This window comes from Schistocerca americana, chromosome 5 (genome assembly GCF_021461395.2).
Source record: "Schistocerca americana isolate TAMUIC-IGC-003095 chromosome 5, iqSchAmer2.1, whole genome shotgun sequence".
Taxonomy (NCBI): domain Eukaryota; kingdom Metazoa; phylum Arthropoda; class Insecta; order Orthoptera; family Acrididae; genus Schistocerca; species Schistocerca americana.
In genome coordinates, this window is record NC_060123.1 from 719,558,824 (window position 1) to 719,580,933 (window position 22,110).

Here is a 22,110-nt window from a genome sequence, read left to right on the forward strand (position 1 = left end):
ACATTCTCCATTATGCTGCTATCTGATTGAAGACTGACAAAATACACGTTAGAATATCAGGTGGAATTGGTGGCTGGTATATTTTATCATCACAGTTAGTTTCTGTTTTAATAATTTACCATGCAGCTTTGCATTTATTTACTGAGTACAGTATATATGTATCATTTGCTTTGCTCTTAGCTGCCTTGATTTCAGACCTGTAAATCTTTTTCACTTTAATGTACATTTCCTTGTCAGCATTATTGTGCTTGGACCTATCATGATAGAGTAGCATTACGATTCTTATTCTACTTAGATGTGGGGTGTACCAGCTTTTTAGATTTTGTAGTTTGGTGTAACGATTTTGCTTTGATATTTTCTTGCAGCATTTAGGACGACATGCTTCAAAATTTTTAGTTAACAGTTCTAGAAATTTGTTGTTAGATTCATTTGCACCCGCAGTGGTTATTATTTTATCCCATTTTATTAAATTCAGTTCGCTGATTAATTTGTTTAGCTCTGATTTGTTAATTGGTCTTATAATTTTTCTACAGTCTGTGGAAGGGTTTGTCTGAGCCATAGTCCCTAATGATCTGAAATGCCTAGCTTTATTGTGCTGAATTCTGTTTTGCTTAGATGAAAATTACAAATTATGTTATCTAAGACATGTTTCCTGTTTTGTGGGTTTGTCATTTACTCAACTTAAGGTAAGGGATTTTAATGTATTTGGTAAGTGATCAACATTTCTATTCTTAAACCTAATGTTTGTATTGATATCACCAAATTTTAGTATTCTGTAATTTTTTAATTTGAGTAGCAAGAGTATCAGTTTCTCCAGAAGCTCCACAAACAGATCTTCATTTTGTTTTGGGGGATGGTATACTGAAGCTATTATCATTTCCTGGTTTCGCAACATTATGGATGCAGCTTCAAACTTTGCTTCTATGCACAGTCGACTTACATCTATAACTTCATAGATTAGGTTCACACTATTTTTAACATGTACAGATAAACCAACATGTTTAATACTTGTTCTACAGTAGCTAGTTGCCAATTCATATCCAAATGGTACACTTAATTTTAGTTCCTCATTGCTAAGTCAGTGTTCATTTATTGAAATCACAGTGCAGCTTAAGTTTTCCAGTCAATACTGAATTAAATAATTGTCATGGCCTTTTGGTACAAGTTTCTTTGTAACGTGGAAATGAAGATTATTCAGTAGATAAGTATTCCTATTTGCAATCAGTAGTTTTGGTTGTTTCTACAAGAATGTACCAAGTATTGTAATGTTTTACTGCTGAATGATTGGTTTACAATATTGGCTATACTGTCGTAATATCGACTTTTCACCTCGGTCATTTGGGAATTGAGTGGAGCGGCAGTATTTCGTAGGTTTAGTGCACAGACATACATTCAGAGTAAGACAGAGGCAGTCGAACGTGTTTGACAAAATCACTCTTATGTGGCCACGGATTTTCAAAGCAAGCTCATACACTTGTGTCTGGCAACCCGCTGGTCGCGATGCTGATTGGCTGAAAGTTAAATTCATGGCGCCCTGTACAGTAGCCCAGGCTGTTCCAGCTTGTCGGCTCCGTTGTGAGCCGCAGAGCGCTCCCTGCTCCAGGGAGCCGTGTTGCTCGCTGTGATCATTCAATTGGGCCGGCACCTCGGCACGTCTGGCTGAGGCAGTTTTGATGTGCCAGCTGTGTCTTACAAGATCGACAACCTCATACTCTTAGCTGCTAATACGTGGTGGCATGCTACACCAGGAAATACTATGTTCAGGAAATAAATAAGAAACAACTGTTTTACCAGAAATTGCATATTAAATTTATTGGGCCTCTGTATCTTGACATTTCCTTTTCATTACAAGATCGGAAATATCAGGCGTCAAAGTGTTTGCAGCGTTAATGCGGAGGATGGCCTTCATTGTTGCATCCTGAAGAAACGATCGTTCCTTAATGTTTACTCTTTTCATTGCTGAGAAAAGCTGCTCACAACAATACGTAAATCCAAACATCCACATGATCTGAGTGGCATTGTTGTGAAGCTTGGGAAATGTTATTTGCTGTAATAAACAATACCATCGTGACAAATCCAGCGTGTTGTAGTACATCTCTTTCAACAAAGTTGAATTTTGCAAATCAATAATCTCCAATTGAAGTGACGATGACAACTCATCGGGGGAAACTGAAAAAGGAGTGCTGAACACCTTAAGTTCCATTTCCAAACTAGTGAGGTCTCGGAATCGTGTTTCAAACAACGTGATGAGCTGCTTTAACTTTGCTTGGTAATCGCTGAAAGTAGTACCTTCAGGTAGTTTTAAAGAAGCAAGACGATTAAAGAACGTTAAATGTCCATTACTCATCTGCCTCTCAAATAAACGTAGCTTTTCCATGAACACTTTGATCTGGTCGTGCATGTCAACGATTAGCTGCCCTTTGCCCTGCAATCACAGATTTAAATTATTCAGATGAATAGTTATGTCAGCTAGGAACGCCAGGTCTGATATCCATTTTATATCTTTCAGACAGCACATTTCTTCCCCTTTTATTTCGAGAAAAAAGGATATATCCTCACGAAAGGCAAAGAAAACATCAAGAACTTTTCCCCGACTCAGCCAATGGGCTGTACTGTGGTAAGGTATATCCCCATACTCCGCTTCCATAGCTTTCAGGAATCCTTTGAATTGGCTATGATGCATACTGTGACGCCAAAAAGTGGCTGCAGCTTTAAATGTAATTTTTTGGCTAAGTTGCGACTACATGTGGAGCAGGAGCACATGGTTGAGATGGTAAAAGAAATTAGTGAATTTCAAACAAAGGACGGTAAGTTAAATGTACACTGCCTATTTAAATTAATATTGTCCATTGAAACTTCCTGGTAGATTAAAACTGTGTGCCGGACTGAGACTCGAACTCGGGACCTTTGCCTTTCATGGGCAAGTGCGCTACCAACTGAGCTACCCAAGCACTACTAACGCCCCGTCCCGCCCTCACAGCTGTACTTCTGCCAGTAACTCATCTCCTACCTTCCAAACTTTACAGAAGCTCTCCTGCGAACCTTGCAGAACACTTCATTGCTGAGAACACTCCATTGTTGATTACTATATACTTGCCTGACCCGTGACTATTAGCTCTTGTTGTGCTTGGTCAATAGAACATGTGTTTATTTGAAAGCCTGAAAAGACGCATTTCGCATAAACTGTAAACTTAATTTATGTTACATGAAGTATAGGTCAAATTGTTGCAAATTTAAATGATTAAAATCACACCAGTAACCATATGGTGTCAGCAACTCATGAGGGTATCTAACAATGCAGTTTGTTTCTTTTACTGCTGCTGTGTACTTTGCACTTGTTTAATCTGAATGTAATTGTATTTCATCAATGCTTTTGTTTTAGACTTTCTGAAATGGAAGTCTGAGGAGGAGAGAAAAACAAAAAGTAGTTTTGTCTTTCGTTATGGCACTATGCATTTAAAGGATGGCACTGGGAAAACCACCTTTGTGTGCCACATAAGTGGCACATTTCCTTCGAAGTCAGGTGGCATTTGCAAGATGGGGAACCATTGCGTTGCTGCCATAGAGCGTCACGAAGAAGAAAGTGGAATTTGTAGTGTCATTTACTACAGAACACATTTCGGCCATGAGCACAACGTTGCTTTCCTCCATCTCAGTAGTTCTGACAGAGAAGCCATCGCTGGTGAGTATTAACTTAATTCTAGAATTTTGCTGGCCTTTCAGTGATCCCGGAGTAAATATGGTGTGAAAGTTTCAGAATCCATTGTTAGGCTTGCTTTTAGTTATATGTTGTTGACTTTTACATATTTGCATTGAAGGAACATTGTTTTTTACTCCTGAGAAATTAATATTGTTATGGTTATTTGATCTGGAGTAAAAGGCGTCATATGTCGATTGGCAGTTCATATGAATACAATTTGTGATGGTAGCATGAATGCAGTTGTAAAAGACAAGATGTTGTGATCCATATTGACCACAATATTGCTGATTGTAATGCCATGTACTTGGTTGTGTGAGAGCAGGTGTAATACATTACAGTATTGCAAGTGTAGAAATAAGTTCTGAAATACTTATGTATTGCCCTGTGTTATTGCTTGTGTCATAGTAATCTATTTAAGAATAGATCATTAATGCATCTGGGTACACTAAAGGCAATACATTTATTGTTTCTTGTGCAGCATGTTAAAAATGGTGGATCAGGGCATCTGCAGCTACAATGATGGATTTGAGAATAGATGAAAACACCTGTTACAATGCTCTGACATGTACTTGTAGACCTCGTAACCATTTGAAAATAGTCTTGGTAGCTGAAACTGGGAAATATCACATTGCAACAGGTGCTGTAATCAGGTCTCAGTTTATTCTTCCATCCCCAGTGTGCTAATGGCGTCTCCTCCCAAGGAGATCACGAATGTAAAATTAGATAGATTCGAGAGCGCACGGAGGCTTTCCGGCAGTCGTTCTTTCCACAAACCATACGTGACTGGAACAGGAAAGTGCCACACACCGCTGGGTGCCTTGCGGAGTATAAATGTAGATGTAGTACTGTTGGAAGGATACGCTGAATATACTGTTAAGCCATTTGTTAAACTATCCAGTTTATAAGTACTTAGCAACTGTTATATTGCATGAATTTATTTTATTGGGGGTGGTTAACTGCAGTGTACTTTCTGCATAGTGTCTTCATGTATATACTCAGAATTGGCCTCTTTGTAATTGGAGTAATTTTAAAATATTGCAGGTAAAATTGCTGAGGGGTCACTTTCCAGAGAATTGTGGATGATGTGCGGGACTCAATTCATTCCTGCGGAGTGGAGAGGCTGCATCTCCTGCCTTGATAACATTAAGAGAGACTTCACCATTGGTGATGATCAGCAGCATAACATTGATGAAGTTGGTGTTAGTATGTGTTTGGAGAAAATGAAAGACTGTGTTCCCCTGTATAAGAAAGATGGCGAGGCCAGGGAAGATTTTGATAGCACTGACTCGGTGATAGTGTTAATGACCGACTATCAGAAGCACTTATTACAGAGATTTGGACAAAATACTGTATGTGTAGACTCCACACATTGTACAAATGTTTACAAGCTGTTGGTGACCACATTGTTAGTGGCAGGCGATTTTGGTTCAGGTATGCCTGTAGCATTCTGTGTTTCAAACCGGGAGACTACATCCATGATGACTTGTTTCTTTTGTGCTGTGAAAGAGAAAGCTGGCATCATAAAAACATCTGTATTCATGTCCGACGACACTAATACTTTCCGTAGTGCTTGGTCATGAGTCATGGGACCTGCAGAAAATAATCTACTGTGTGCTTGGCACACAGATCGCAGCTGGTAGACTAATTTGAAGAAAGTCCATAGCAATGAAGAAAAGAAAGCACTTGTGTACAAAGATCTTCGTACATTGCTTGAAGAAGTGGACATAGACAATTTTAATGAGCTGCTGGAATCGTTTGTCGGGCAGCTTCAGTCAGATGAAGGTCAAGAGACTTTGGTGTATATTTCTCTTCAAATTACTTATTCCGGCCTCAGCAGTGGGCATACTGTCACCGTCGCAATCTGGGTATAAATACAAATATGCACCTTGAAGCAATGCATCGAGTTTTAAAATATTGTTATCTAAAGGGAAAAACAAACAATAGACATGATAAACTACTTGTTGTGTGATGAAATTAGTGCATGACAAACTGCGCTTGAATGGTTAAGCTGTATATAAGGGTGGTCATTCACATAGAATCAATGTTATTGGGGCTCGTCACAAAGCTTCATGTAGTGTTAAGGAGAATGACATTACAGTCAATACTGATGGCACAGTTTTGCATGAAATCCCAAACACATACTGTGATTTTAAATAACATCGAATGTAAATTGGAGTGCAAGTTGAAGTGTTCCAAATGCAATATATATATACATGCTTTCAGTTGTTCCTGTGCAGATAGTTTAATTCATTTGAACATATGCAAACACATTCATGCAATGATGTATGCATTACATTCAAATGCCACATTTACACCAACTGAAGCTGTTGTGTCTAGACAAGACAGCCTAGACACAATGAGAGGAAGCCGAAAGGCACGCGCTAAGTTAAAGCAGGATGGCGTGAGGTCTGAAACAGGATACGTAATGAATGCTATAAAGAAAAGTACGTAGCTTCTGGAATACTTAACTTTAATCCATCCTTTTGGTACATCTGGAGATTGTGGCGATTCAAGTGAGACTCTTTAGATACATGCAATGCTACTAATGGCGCCTTGCTAGGTCGTAGCCATTGACTTAGCTGAAGGCTATTCTAACTATCTGCTCTGCAAATGAGCGAGGCTTCGTCAGTGTGCATCACTAGCTACGTCGTCCGTACAACTGGGGCGAGTGCTAGTCCATCTCTCGAGACCTGCTGTGTGGTGGCGCTCGGTCTGCGATCACTAACAGTGGCGACACGCGGGTCCGACATGTACTAATGGACCGCGGCCGATTTAAAGCTACCACCTAGCAAGTGTGGTGTCTGGCAGTGACACCACAGAAGCAATGGTGACAGAAGAGGCTTCTGCCATTTTGTGTTCACTGCAAACAATTACTAATGTTCACGAGAACACATCTCTGGCCTGAGAAATGGTGTCCACATACCAAATTTTGATAAAGTGTCCACAGAAATCCTGAGAAAGATGCAGCTCATTCTCTGTCACTTTTTCAATCAGACTGCAGGGAAGCTCCATGGTGCCCCAGCAATGAGCGGGTGAAAGTGCAACGAAGATCTGGTAAATGTAACAAACAGCCAAAGGGCATTTTGAAGAAACCAACCGTTGCTGAAAAAGTGAATATTGTTTTGGCACTGAGGCAGCCTGAAAGTGAAATATTAAATGTTCATGTTGATTCTGACCATAATTTCTGCCGGTACTAAGTTTTAGATGTGTGTGCGCTTCTGTACATTTCATGGTTTGTAGGCTTACTGGGGAAACTCGCCGTGTAAAACAGAGAGTAATGCATCGTGCTTGGTACCCCTGTTGATGTGGGAACCCAAGCGATATTAATAAAGAAAGTAAAAACTTTTTTGCAATGTTGTCTTTCAATTGATACCTTTATCCTTTTATTTGCATGTGCAATTAAAACCTTTATTTGAAATACTACTTGATTACATTAAAATGAATTGCTATGTAACTAGTGGAGAAAATTTAGATGTCTGCAGAGCAGTGTGTGTGGCATGAATTTGAAGCTCCTTATCACATGATGGACTGAAGTCTGTTGTAACAATATATTGCAAAATAAAATTGCTTGCGTAACAATTACACGATATTCCCGAATGAGATTTTCACTCTGCAGCGGAGTGTGCGCTGATATGACAAGACACTGGCAGAAGTAAAGCTGTGAGTACCGGGCGTGAGTTGTGCTTCGGTAGCTCAGATGGTAGAGCACTTGCCCGCGAAAGGCAAAGGTCCAGAGTTCGAGTCTCAGTTGGGCACACAGTTTTAATCTGCCAGAAAGTTCAATTACAAGATATTTTTCACTTCTGAATCACATTTCAATTTGCTTCATTACTAAGAGTTCAACAGAATGAAATTCAGTGCACTTCAGCTAAGTATCTGATGCTCCCTTATATTTATTTAAAGGCTCTGAAAGTAGCAACTTCCTGAAAAATTTTGTACTTGCATTCCTCCAGTAATTATTGACCAAGGAAATTTATGGTAAAGAATTTCACACAGTGTTCAGTCAGAGGGAACAAGGTTTCTACATCATCCAAGGTGCAATTACTGAGCAGGGTGGTGCAGTTAGTATGATTTACAGAATATTGAGAATTGTAAAGACAAGTGGGACACTATTTTCTTTACTACAATTAATCATTTCCTTTTCAGTATCATTCCAAGCTGCTTTAGAATTATTTTTAGTTTACAGTCTCATGTGGTTTACATCTAGCAATTATATTTTTAGATTTATATACCTTTCCTTGTCTTCAATATAATAGAGGGAAACATTCCACGTGGGAAAAATATATCTAAAAACAAAGATGGTGAGACTTACCAAACAAAAGCGCTGGCAGGTCAATAGACACACAAACAAACACAAACATACACACAAAATTCAAGCTTTCGCAACAAACAGTTGCTTCATCAGGAAGAGGGAAGGAGAGGGAAAGACGAAAGGGTGTGGGTTTTAAGGGAGAGGGTAAGGAGTCGTTCCAATCCCGGGAGCGGAAAGACTTACCTTAGGGGGCAAAAAGTGCGAGTGTATACCTGTCCTTTTTGCCCCCTAAGGTAAGTCTTTCCGCTCCCGGGATTGGAATGACTCCTTACCCTCTCCCTTAAAACCCACATCCTTTCGTCTTTCCCTCTCCTTCCCTCTTTCCTGATGAAGCAACTGTTTGTTGCAAAAGCTTGAATTTTGTGTGTATGTTTGTGTTTGTTTGTGTGTCTATCAACCTGCCAGAGCTTTTGTTTGGTAAGTCTCATCATCTTTGTTTTTAATATAATAGGCGGAAACATTCCACATGGGAAAAATATATTTAAAAACAAAGGATGTGACTTACCATACGAAAGCGCTGGCAGGTCGATAGAAACACAAACAGACACATACATACACACAAAATTCAAGCTTTCGCAACAAACTGTTGCCTCATCAGGAAAGAGGGAAGGAGAGGGAAAGACGAAAGGATGTGGGTTTTAAGGGAGAGGGTAAGGAGTCATTCCAATCCCGGGAGCGGAAAAACTTACCTTAGGGGGAAAAAAGGACGGGTATATACTCGCGCACACACACACATATCCATCCACACATATACAGACACAAGCAGACATATTTAAAGACCAATGTCTGCTTGTGTCTGTATATGTGTGGATGGATATGTGTGTGTGTGCGAGTGTATACCCGTCCTTTTTTCCCCCTAAGGTAAGTCTTTCCGCTCCCGGGATTGGAATGACTCCTTACCCTCCCCCTTAAAACCCACATCCTTTCGTCTTTCCCTCTCCTTCCCTCTTTCCTGATGAGGCAACAGTTTGTTGCGAAAGCTTGAATTTTGTGTGTATGTATGTGTTTGTTTGTGTGCCTATCGACCTGCCAGCGCTTTCGTATGGTAAGTCACATCATCTTTGTTTTTAAATACATGTTTGTTTTTAGATATATTTTTCCTTGTCTTCAGTACCTTTTGAGATTCATCTTCCATAATAGGAGTTTTTATGTAGATTGATACTGTTCAATGCTTGGTTGGCAGAATTTACCAACCAGTAGATAGAAAGAGGAAAATTGTAAACTATTTTGGAGTCATTCACCCAATTTTTATTGGTACAGAAGATGCTGTAACTGATTCTTTCTAGTCAGTAGAGCAGTTGTTTTAAGTTGGACTTTAAGAGACTTTACAGTAATGTAGAGAATAATTTCATCATTACTGCATAAAGGTAATTCTATTTTCCTGGATCTTAACTACACTTTCTTTCACTGAATATTCTTTACAAGTTGTCAGTGATTTTTTTTTTATAGACAATAAATGTGTCTGAGCTGCAGTAACTGTACTTACAGTAAAGACGTATTTCACCTGTTTTTTGTTCAGACTTCACTGATGAGAACACCTCTTTCCTGTTTTTGCAGTTTCAGAGCATTTTTCAGAGTGAAAGTGGAATTTGCATTTGGTATGCTGCTCACTTTCTTCCTTTGTTCATTTTTTTAGCTACACATATTTCTCAACATGATATGTTTCAAATGTAAGAATTTTACTTCAAAATGGACACTATGGTGCTAGGATATTGAGAGCAATAGAGGTAATAATTGATTCTGAGAAACCAGAGTTTGTGTGAACATGGACTGGAAGAAAATGTAATCAAGATGTACAACGTTCTTCCATTTGACAGATGAAGTCTTCCATTTATAAGGTATGCGACCAATCAGACTTTCCATGTAGTAATTCTATGGAAATGTCTTAATTGCTAAAAACTTTATGTATGATGGGTTTTGAGTCGTCATCAGATAATTGCGGCAAATTTACACTAAAGACAATTTACGAAAGCTAATACATAATAATTATGAGGCCAAAGTAACATCAGGAATGAAAATACATACTGGGTAAAAGTACCTACAATGTGATTAAGCAGGTTCATATAAGTTAGCAATACAAGAAAAACATACTGTCTTGAATGCAATTACCGTTAGACAACATTTGAAACAGAAGATATTATCTGGGAACTTCATGTCAGACTGAAGACAGCAGACTTGAGGATTGTACTGTTTTAACTTGCGCCAGATGGCATTGATGTCAAAGATTGAGACAAACCAAGACATAGCTTTTATAATACACAAAACAATGTAAATATTCCAGCCACATTTTTGGATACAAGAGATTTGCATGTTTCAGTGGACAGGGACATAAGGGAGGCAGAGTTGCTATATATTTAAACAAAAAGGTAAAGGATACCACTTTGTGGACTGACAGAAACATACAGAAATTGTCTTGAAGCAGCAGCTATACAGAGAAAGGAAGAAGAGCTTAATACTAGGGCAGTACTGATCTCCAAGTTGTCAGGTAAGACATTTTCTCAAGTAACTGCATGTACTACTTGAAAAGGATACCAGAGAATTCCCTTAAATAATAGTAGTAGGTGGTAATATAAAAACATTAGAAGGCAGATCTCATTCAAGAGACTTATATGATGTAATCAGAACTTCACAAACTAAATAATTGACTTGACAGGGGGAGGGGGGGGGGGGGGGGGAGAGAGAGACTACTATATGGCATGCTGCTGTTCCACCATTGCAACACTGGTAGATCATGTCATCAGTCTATACAAAAAGTTCAGGTATTAAATATTAATTTCAGACCATTGCAAGCTGTCAATAAAAATAATTGACAAATCAAAGCACAATGTATTTACATTTATGGATGTAAGACACAGTTAAAAAAAAAGGAAGTTACATTTAGCTCAGAGAAATGAAGTAATGATAATAAAATTTTATTGTCATTCAGCTTGTTAAAGCAATAGACAGAGTCAAGAGCATACATTTCCCAACGTACTTTAGTGTGTGTGAAATGGATAAAAGTAGAAACCACATGTTACCAAGCAATACTTTCCTCTTAAAAAATTCTACAACAGTGTAAAAAGGATCAAGTACTAGTAGCTTATACAATTTGGCTTTAAAAACGTTTACAGGCAATTCTTTAAAATCTTTGCTTAGTCTATTAAATGTCCTTAGTCCAAGGACTAGGTAGGAGTTCTGTGATTTACATAGTCTATGATGTGGCATGTCTACACATGTTCTGTTTCTAGTATTATAGCTATGAATATCACTTCTCAATACAAATTTTGAAACATCGTTTAGAATGTACAACAGAACATTATAAATGAATAGGCTTACTACTGTTACACATTGCAATTTAACAACCAGAGGTTTACAGTGTTCTGATTTACTGGAATCAGTAATTATTCTCAATACTTTCTTCTGCAAAAGCAAAATATCATTTATGTGACTATTAATACCCCACAATAAAATTCCACATGATAAAATGCTTGAAAGAAAGCAAAATATGCTGATATTACATAGTTATCTGGAACATATCTTTTTAAATTCCTAATTAAATAAATAACTCTTGAAAGTCGACCTGATATATTTTTGATGTTTGGTTCCCAGGTCAATTTGTTATCAGTAGTAACACCTAAAATTTCAACAGTTTTTAGTTCATGGTGCTTAGGGATCTCCTTCAAGCAAATGTAAAGTTCCTGGGTTTTACTTTTAGTAGTAGTAGTAGTAGTAGTAGTTTATTCATCCAGAGACAATTTACGTTGCATGGATTTCGAAACCATTCGCTCTGAACTGTAATGAAGATTGAGCAAGGGTATTTTTGGTCCATGTTTTCAGTGTGGCTAGATCTGTGATTTTATTTCAAAAAGTTGTGTCATCAGCATACAGTATTGTGTGAGAATTTGTGAATAGAGGTAGATCATTAATCATTCTCTTCTCACAACCCTCTGTGGGTTTTAGCCTTATCAACAAGTTTCTTCCATTCTGCCCTCTGCAGTGCCATTGTCTGCTGTCCTCTGACTCTGAGAGATTTTATACCTTCTTCCCCATCATCTATCCACTGTTTTTATGGCCTACCTCTCTGTCTTCTTCCAGCTGGCCTCCATTCAAAAATCTTTTTTGTTGTTCTTCCAGTATCCATCCTGAGGACATGCCCAACCCAGGCTATTCTGCTTTTTATAATTTTTATGATGTTAGCTCCTTGTAATGAGGCGGTCCAGCTCAGGACTCATTCTAGATCTCCAGAAACCATTATTATCCTGAATTGCCCCTCAGATCTTACACAGCAATCTATGTTCAAATATCCTGAGCTGTTGCTCATCAACACTGGTTAGCATTCATGTTTCGCATCCATAGGTTAGAGCTGACCTGATCATGACCTTGTATAGTTGTAGTTTCAGCTGCCTATTTAATAACCTAGAGGCCAACAATTTGTTAAACATGGGAGCATCTATTACCACTTAGGATGCGCAGTTTTATTTCAGTTAACATGGAATTTGTGCCGTTAATATTAGAGCCCAAATAGTCAAATCTCTGCACATGTTCAAAATTGAAACTGTCTGCTAATAATCTGTCCAAGTTATTAATTTCCTTCCTGGTGAAATTTGTGTACTTAGTTTTTGTTTCATTTATAGAAAGGCCTCTAGGTCCTGTCACTTCTTTCATCTCACATATTGTTCTCTCTAGTGACACCTTTCTTCTTCTAATAATTGTTAGATCATTAGCATATGCACATATCTAAGTCGACTTTGTGCCTATGTAACCAGATATCTGAAGCTTCCGCATGGCTGCTTCAAGAGTCACATTGAAAAGCATTGTAGAGAGTGTGTCCCCTTGTCTGACACCTTTACTAATGCTAAACCAATTGGTCAGTTCTCCATCCTCTCACACTGCAGCCTTGGAACTAGCCAATGTTGCTTGAATAAGTGAGACATACTTTGATGGTATACAAAGCAGCAGCAAATCATTTAGCATTTGTGCTCTATCTAAACTATCAAAGGCCTGCTTGAAGCATATGTCTTTTCATGTATTTACCTCAACACAAATATCTGGTCTGTTGTTGATCTATTAGGCCGAAAGCCACACTGATACTCCCCCAAAATCTCTTCTGAATATGGTGCTAACCTGTTGTAGATAATACTAGAGAAGATCCGATAGGTTACATTCAGCAAGGCAATTCGAACAGCAGGTCTTGTCTCCCATCTTGTGTATTGGTTGGATTACACCTAAGGTCCATTCTTCTGGGATTCTTTTCTGATTCTATTTCAACTTAATAAGTTTGTGGATCTGCTTATGAAGATCAGTTCCCACATTTTTAGCAGTTCTGCAATTATTTCATTGGTTCCTGGTGCTTTATAAATTTTTAAACAATGCACTACCTTCCGTACTTCCTCTAATGTTGGTTCCTCTATTTCTGGATCTACGGTATAATAGAGTGGCTGCCCATTCCTGGTAGGATTGCCTTCCAAAATTCCCTTGAAATATTCTCTCCATCTATCCAGAACATCTTGTTTATCTGTCAGCAAATTTCCCTCTTTGGGCTTTCAAACTGTTATTTTTGGTCTATATTCCTGAGTTCCTTTTTTGTAGTATTTTCTGCTTTCATTCTTTTTGTACTGCTCTTCCATCTCCTGTCTCTTCATGGCTTCCCTTTTTCTCCTCCTGCATACTCTTGCTGCCTCTATTTTCTTTTAATTATATAATGCTTGATTTGATCTAGTATTCTGCTGCAAGCATTTCAGCCTTACTTCCTTTTTCTGTTCCACTGCTTGTCTACATTCATCATACCAGTCTCCTCACTTCTCCCAGTATTTCATGCACTGTTGTACTAATGTTGTTGTTGTTGTTGTTGTTGTTGTTGTTGTGGTCTTCAGTCCTGAGACTGGTTTGATGCAGCTCTCCATGCTACTCTATCCTGTGCAAGTTTTTTCATCTCCCAGTACCTACTGCAACCTACATCCTTCTGAATCTGCTTAGTGTATTCATCTCTTGGTCTCCCTCTACGATTTTTACCCTCCATGCTGCCCTCCAATACTAAATTGGTGATCCCCTGATGCCTCAGAACATGTCCTACCAACTGATCCCTTCTTCTGGTCAAGTTGTCCCACAAACTTCTCTTCTCCCCAATCCTATTCAATACTTCCTCATTAGTTACGTGATCTACCCATCTAATCTTCAGCATTCTTCTGTAGCACCACATTTCGAAAGCTTCTATTCTCTTCTTGTTCAAACTATTTATCGTCCATGTTTCACTTCCATACATGGCTACACTCCATATGAATACTTTCAGAAATGACTTCCTGACACTTAAATCAATACTGTATGTTAACAAATTTCTCTTCTTCAGAAACGCTTTCCTTGCCATTGCCAGCCTACATTTTATATCCTCTCTACTTCGACCATCATCAGTTATTTTGCTCCCCAAATAGCAAAACTCCTTTACTACTTTAAGTGCCTCATTTCCTAATCTAATTCCCTCAGCATCACCCGACTTAATTAGACTACATTCCATTATCCTTGTTTTGCTTTTGTTGATGTTCATCTTATATCCTCCTTTCAAGACACTGTCCATTCCATTCAACTGCTCTTCCAAGTCCTTTGCTGTCTCTGACAGAATTACAATGTCATCGGCGAACCTCAAAGTTTTTATTTCTTCTCCATGAATTTTAATACCTACTCCGAATTTTTCTTTTGTTTCCTTTCCTGCTTGCTCAATATACAGATTGAACAACATCGGGGACAGGCTACAACCCTGTCTTACTCCCTTCTCAACCACTGCTTCCCTTTCATGTCCCTCGACTCTTATAACTGCCATCTGGTTTCTGTACAAATTGTAAATAGCCTTTCGCTCCCTGTATTTTACCCCTGCCACCTTTAGAATTTGAAAGAGAGTATTCCAGTCAACATTGTCAAAAGCTTTCTCTAAGTCTACAAATGCTAGAAACGTAGGTTTGCCTATTCTTAATCTTTCTTCTAAGATAAGTCGTAAGGTTAGTATTGCCTCACGTGTTCCAACATTTCTACGGAATCCAAACTGATCTTCCCCGAGGTCCGCTTCTACCAGTTTTTCCATTCATCTGTAAAGAATGCGCGTTAGTATTTTGCAGCTGTGACTTATTAAACTGATAGTTCGGTAATTTTCACATCTGTCAACACCTGCTTTCTTTGGGATTGGAATTATTATATTCTTCTTGAAGTCTGAGGGTATTTCGCCTGTTTCATACATCTTGCTCACCAGATGGTAGAGTTTTGTCAGGACTGACTCTCCCAAGGCCATCAGTAGTTCCAATGGAATGTTATCTACTCCGGGGGCCTTGTTTCGACTCAGGTCTTTCAGTGCTCTGTCAAACTCTTCACGCAGTATCATATCTCCCATTTCATCTTCATCTACATCCTCTTCCATTTCCATAATATTGTCCTCAAGTACATCGCCCTTGTGTAGACCCTCTATATACTCCTTCCACCTTTCTGCTTTCCCTTCTTTGCTTAGAACTGGGTTTCCATCTGAGCTCTTGATATTCATACAAGTCGTTCTCTTATCTCCAAAGGTCTCTTTAATTTTCCTGTAGGCAATATCTATCATACCCCTAGTGAGATAGGCCTCTACATCCTTACATTTGTCCTCTAGCCATCCCTGCTTAGCCATTTTGCACTTCCTGTCGATCTCATTTTTGAGACGTTTGTATTCCTCTTTGTCTGCTTCATTTCATTTCATTTCATACATTTCTTCAATCTCTTCATCATCTGTGGAGCTAGGTGGCATATAAACTTGAATTGCTGTGGTATGCCTGGGCTTCATGTCTACCTTGGCTACAATATTGTGTTCACTATGCTATTCATAGTAGCTTATCCATGTTCCAATTTTTTATTCATTATTAAACCTACTCCTGTATTACCCCTGCTTGATTTTATATTTATAATGCTGTATTCACGTGACTAGAAGTCTTGTTCCTGCTGCTACCGAACCTCACTAATTCCACTATATCCAGCTTTAACCTGACCATTTCCCTTTTTAAATTTTCTAACCTACCTGCCTGATTAAGGGATCTGACATTCCAAGCTCTGACCCATAGAACACCAGTTTTCTTGAAAAAATTAGTAGTTAATAAATGAACCTCCCGAAAGTGCACTTAGTATCAATGACAACTGCTTTGAAAAGCCTTTCCCAAGCACTTTCACAGGAGTATATCCAAGTACTATCCTGAAAATGGGGAAAAGATTCAAACCTCCAGCTAATGTTGATTACTATGATTTGTCATGTAATTTGTTTAAAGATGTTATTGACCGTGCAATTTATCCTTTAACTTATTGTGTAAATAAATCTCACGATGAAAATAAGTTCCATGAGAAAGTAAAAATTTCTAGAGTTGTGCCCATATAAAAAATGTTGAAAAGAACTGTCCCACTAGCTATAGGCTGCCTTTCATAGGCAGAGTACATATTCTCTCATTATATGAGGTGAAGGTGATAGTTGATCTACGCATATCCTTGGAGACTATAAACCAAACTCCATACTCCCCTTGTCTTTCATCTTTTCCAGAAAAGTATATTGAGAATTTCTGCTTATAAATCTCTCCTCTTCCCTTCCACCTGATTTCCTGCAGTGCAACATCTCCGATTTCATACCTTAGCATCTCTTCTGCAACACTATTCATCACTCCTGTTTGCAACAGCATGCGCACGTTCCATGTTACAAATATAAGTGTCAATAAATCCATATTCCTGTTTCCTAGCAGTTTGTCTACATAGGGGCAGTCTGGCATTCCTTGTTGAATTATTCGCAATAATAGATTTTTTACAAGGCACACAGAGGACCGGGCTTTTGTTTTGGGGTTAGCTCCCCTAGAGGGGTTGACAACCTATAGAGTCCCCCCTATGGTGTGGGTCACACTTCGTCTAGCTCCTCAGTCAAGGCCACACCAGCTTAGGTGACCCTGCCAGTAGCTACGCTACCACTGGTACAGCCCTCAACTTCATTAGAGCACACAGAGCCTCCCACCCAGCACTGGAGGTGCCTATGATAAGGTGTGTCCCCTGGGAGGGGATCATTAATTATTAACAGAAACAATAAAGATCTGAGCACTGACACTTGTGGCATTCCAGACCTAATATAAACCAGGCAGACAGTGTTTGTTGGTAATGAGGATCACCCTGTGGCTAAACATGCCTTGGTGCACGGCCAGCACATCTTGGCACAGTGTTACACCGTCTGGGTTATCTGGATACTTCCCACTAACACCAACCTATCCGAACTCCGGAGATGGGAACTTGCTCTTCAATATATCCTCTCTTCCCGTTATCCACCAGGCCTCAATCTCCGCTAATTTTAAGTTGCCGCCACTCATACCTCACCTGTCATTCAACAACATCTTTGCCTCTGCACTTCTGCCTCGACTGACATCTCTGCCCAAACTCTTTGACTTAAATATGTCTGCTTGTGTCTGTATATGTGTGGATGGATATGTGTGTGTGTGCGAGTGTATACCCGTCCTTTTTTCCCCCTAAGGTAAGTCTTTCCGCTCCCGGGATTGGAATGACTCCTTACCCTCTCCCTTAAAACCCACTTCCTTTCGTCTTTCCCTCTCCTTCCCTCTTTCCTGATGAGGCAACAGTTTGTTGCGAAAGCTTGAATTTTGTGTGTATGTTTGTGTTTGTTTGTGTGTCTGTCGACCTGCCAGCACTTTCATTTGGTAAGTCACATCATCTTTGTTTTTAGATATATATTTCCTACGTGGAATGTTTCCCTCTATTATAATATAAACCAAATTTGACTTCTCTCTACTAATGCACACAACTTGTTAGCAGTTCTCTATGAAAGATTTAAGCATATTTATATTGTTGCCATCAAAATCATAATAGAGTAGCTTATTCAACGAGGTATTATGCTCTACACCAGTGGTTCCCAACAGATGGTTTGCAGACCCCCAGGGGTCAGCAAGCTGTGCCAGAGGGGTCCGCAAGATGCTATTTGAACATAAAATATATTAAATATATTTCGTATGATAACATATTTTTTGTTTTGACCACTTCCTGCATGAGCAGAGCTTTAGCGAATGCAAACTTCTGTGTCTAGCATCTTTCTAGAGCCAGCTGACACTAGCACACTTTAGTGCAAAACTAGAATTAACTAGAGGCAAATAGTTCTGCTGTTAGACTGCATGCGCTGCCTCTTTGCAGCTGGCAACTGACAGTCACTTTACACAGAAACTCGCATTTCAGACGACAATCAGCCATTGTTAATTTATTGCCAGTGTTTTACAGACTGTGTTGTTTACATATTCTTCAAACAGTAGCGTTTGTAAAGCATTGTTTTTCGCGGAAGCTACAGTTCATGTAGTTAAAAATGGACTGTTGTTAAAAAGTAGTTTGTTAAAACGAGAGAGGCCTACAGATGAAGAGGAAGGTAATGCATTTGATGTTTAAGCAAGTAAGTCAGTGACTTTCGAACCAAAGTTGTCAGTGTCCATTGAACCTAAATCGTCGGCATCCCTTGAACCTAACCCTTTCAAGATCAGTATTAAGCTTACTGGAAAAATTTGAAAATATAACTCTGATTACTTGGAAATCAGTTTTATTCACTGGACCTGAGCAACAGCCTAAACCTCGATGTGTAATTTGCTATGAAAGCCTTACGAATGAATGTATGAAACCAGCAAAACTCTGACGTCATCTTGAAACAAAGCACCCAGAGTACAAAAGTAAGTAATTAGATTTTTTCAAAAATAAATTAAGAGAGTTGAAAACATCTTGTAAAACAATTACCAAACGCTGTGGTGCAAATGTAAGTGAAAATGCAACCCTTGCATCGTATGAGGTGGCTCAGCTTGTCGCTAAGTGTGGGAAAAACCACACAATTGCTGAGGAACTTATACTGCCATCAGCAATAATACTTTGCAAGAGAATGTTAGGTGATGCAGCTGCTAAGATAATAGGAACTGTCCCACTCTCAAATAATACTGTTCAAAGACGAATTACTGGTATGGCAGTTAATATTGAAGAAACATTGCTGGCTAGACTTTGCATGAGTGACATGTATGCTCTACAATTGGATGAAAGCACAAACATATCAAAAAAAGCTATAATGTTGGTTTACACATGATTCTTATGGAAGGACCAAGTGTTCGAAGATTTTCTTTTTTAATGCGAACTACTGCATACAATAGCAGACGATATTTTTACTGCATTAAATAATTATCTCAATGAACACGTTGACACCCGGAAAAAATGTGTAGGCTTCTCGATGGATGGAGCAAAGTCAATGGCTGGCAAAAAAACAGGACTTCTAGCTCATATCAAAGCAGTAGCCCCTGAGGTGAAATGGACTTTCTATTGTATCCATCATGAAGCCTTAGTAGTCAAAAGATTGTCTGAACCTTTGCAAAAGATGCTTAATGAAGTAGTTCAAATCATCAACTAAATTAAAACTCAACATCTGCAATCCAGATTATTTTCTTTGTTGTGTAAAGAGACCAGCAGTGAGCATGAGCAACTTCTTATTCATTCGGAAGTAAGATGGGTTTCTTGAGGTAGGATCTTGTCATGATTTTTTGAACTTAGAGAAGAGGTTCGTGTTTTCTTTCTTGACACAAAGTACGCAGATTTTCTCACTAACTTCTCTTGGCTTTGCACAGTTGCGTACTTAGCTGATGTGTTTGAACACTTGAATGTGTTAAACTTGAGTTTACAAGGAAAAAATGTAGACATGTTCAAAGTTGAGGATAAGATTAGTGCGATGGTCAAAAAGTGTCACATCTGGGCGTTAAGGATAAAAAACTAGTCACTAACTAACTTTTCTACTTTAAAACAATTCTTGGAGTCATCAGAGGAGAGTTTTCCTGACCAGATCAAGATCAATGTAGCCTAGCGTCTACCCAGCCTAGCCACCACTTGTAGAGGGTATTTCCCTGAACCTGATGACAGATGAATTCAAAATTCCTTTATCTGTGAAGAAATAGACAAAATCCAAGGCCTCACTGAAGAAGAGCAAGATCAACTTGTGAATCTGTCCAGCTGAGGTACGATGATAAACATTTTCATCGGTGATAAAATTTCAGACTTCTGGGCATCAGCACGCAAGGACTACAAGAAACTTGTAGATAAGGCAATGAAAAAGATCCTTCCATTTGCAACAACATATCGGTGTGAGCAAGCATTTTCTTCCATGTGTTTCATGAAAAACAAATATAGGAATCGGCTCGACATGCGGTTGGATTCCAGAGTGAAAGTTTCAAGTTTGGAACCTAATATTTCAAAAATAATGGACTCAAAGGTCAGATTGAACTTATCTCATTAAGAACTCAAAATTAAAACTAACTATATACTGATGGAGTACTTTGTTGTAACTGTATTTGTTCAAATAAATAATACCTTGTATGAAATTAGTGTTTTCTTATTTTTCACATGTCTACTCAATGCAATCTCAAGTGTAGTACGCTTGAAAGACCAATACACTCAGTTTTAATTTTTTCCTGTCATTTTCAGTTCATACTCAATTTTTATTTTTTTAAGAAGTTTGTACTAAACACCCAGATTTGAAGACAAAGATTTTGAGCAATAATCAAAAATTTAACAATAACAATGATGGCTAAATTGAAAAAGTTTTAAGCTCAATATTTTTTCAATAATGAATATGTCAATGTTTTTTCTAAGTACCAAAAACAGAAAACGTATAAAAAGACTCTTAATTCGGCTTTTTTAGGTACCTGATACTGTGATATGACAAGGTACCAATCATGCTCAATGAGGGGGTCCTTGAGAAAATTTTGTTGGGAACCCCTGCTCTACAAAATCAAAAGCTCTGCTGAGGTCACAAAACATAGCCCCTAACCTCAAACACAATTAGGACAAATTTTACTTGTGAATCCATTGAGTCAGTTGTGCCTTTACCTTTCCTGAACCCTAATTGTTTATCATTGATTATATTTTATTTGCCCAAATAAACACTAACTTTTTTATACATTATCGTTTCAAAAATTTTAGAAAAAGAGGAGTTATGGATATGAGCCTATAGCTAGTGGGACAGTTCTTTTCAACATTTTTTATATGGGCACAACTCTAGAAATTTTTACTTTCTCATGGAACTTATTTTCATCGTGAGATTTATTTACACAATAATTTAAAGGATAAATTGCATGGTCAATAACATCTTTAAACAAATTACATGACAAATCATAGTAATCAACATTAGCTGGAGGTTTGAAACTTTTCCCCATTTTCAGGATAGTACTTGGATATACTCCTGTGAAAGTGCTTGGGAAAGGCTTTTAAAAGCAGTTGTCATTGATACTAAGTGCACTTTCGGGAGGTTCATTTATTAACTACTAATTTTTTCAAGAAAACTGGTGTTCTATGGGTCAGAGCTTGGAATGTCAGATCCCTTAATCAGGCAGGTAGGTTAGAAAATTTAAAAAGGGAAATGGTCAGGTTAAAGCTGGATATAGTGGAATTAGTGAGGTTCGGTAGCAGCAGGAACAAGACTTCTAGTCACATGAATACAGCATTATAAATATAAAATCAAGCAGGGGTAATACAGGAGTAGGTTTAATAATGAATAAAAAATTGGAACATGGATAAGCTACTATGAATAGCATAGTGAACACAATATTGTAGCCAAGGTAGACATGAAGCCCAGGCATACCACAGCAATTCAAGTTTATATGCCACCTAGCTCCACAGATGATGAAGAGATTGAAGAAATGTATGAAATGAAATGAAATGAAGCAGACAAAGAGGAATACAAACGTCTCAAAAAAGAGATCGACAGGAAGTGCAAAATGGCTAAGCAGGGATGGCTAGAGGACAAATGTAAGGGATGCAGAGGCTTATCTCATGAGGGGTAAGATAGATACTGCCTACAGGAAAATTAAAGAGACCTTTGGAGAAAAGAGAACCACTTGTATGAATATCAAGAGCTCAGATGGAAACCCAGTTCTAAGCAAAGAAGGGAAAGCAGAAAGGTGGAAGGAGTATATAGAGGGTCTATACAGGGGCGATGTTCGTGTGGACAATATTATGGAAATGAAAGAGGATGTAGATGAAGATGAAATGGGAGATATGATACTGCGTGAAGAGTTTGACAGAGCACTGAAAGACCTAAGTCAAAACAAGGGCCAGGGAGTAG